Source organism: Etheostoma spectabile, chromosome 18 (assembly GCF_008692095.1).
Source record: "Etheostoma spectabile isolate EspeVRDwgs_2016 chromosome 18, UIUC_Espe_1.0, whole genome shotgun sequence".
NCBI classification, from domain to species: domain Eukaryota; kingdom Metazoa; phylum Chordata; class Actinopteri; order Perciformes; family Percidae; genus Etheostoma; species Etheostoma spectabile.
In genome coordinates, this window is record NC_045750.1 from 516,314 (window position 1) to 516,664 (window position 351).

The 351-nt window shown below is 31.3% G+C and overlaps 1 protein-coding gene across 1 annotated transcript in view; it reads right to left on the minus strand.

The window, feature by feature from the left end:
- The window catches only part of trim67 (tripartite motif containing 67), a gene marked incomplete at its 5' end in the record, with an annotated part of 121,472 nt that overhangs the window by 73,730 nt on the left and 47,391 nt on the right, over nt 1-351 (minus strand).

Consider the following 351-nt stretch of genomic DNA (forward strand, 5'->3'; position numbering starts at 1 on the left):
CACACACACACACACACACACACACAATCAGAAGGGGCAAAACTGTTGTACGGGGCACTACTGCCAAATTAAAGCTACTTCAAAGCATCCAAAAGTCTTATTATGGGCTCTCAGAAAAAAAAAAGAATCAATAAATCAACAGTGTGATTAAATTAGATCTGTTGGTGTATTTTAGTTTGTTATTGATATATGTTAATATACCACACAGGTCACGTTATATTTTTTCTTCCACCACACAAACAGTAATATTAATAGACTGCAGGCAAAGATGAACCACCACACAACATATTTACCATCTGTTTGTACAACAATAATAATAATAATAATAATAATAATACATTTTATTTATAA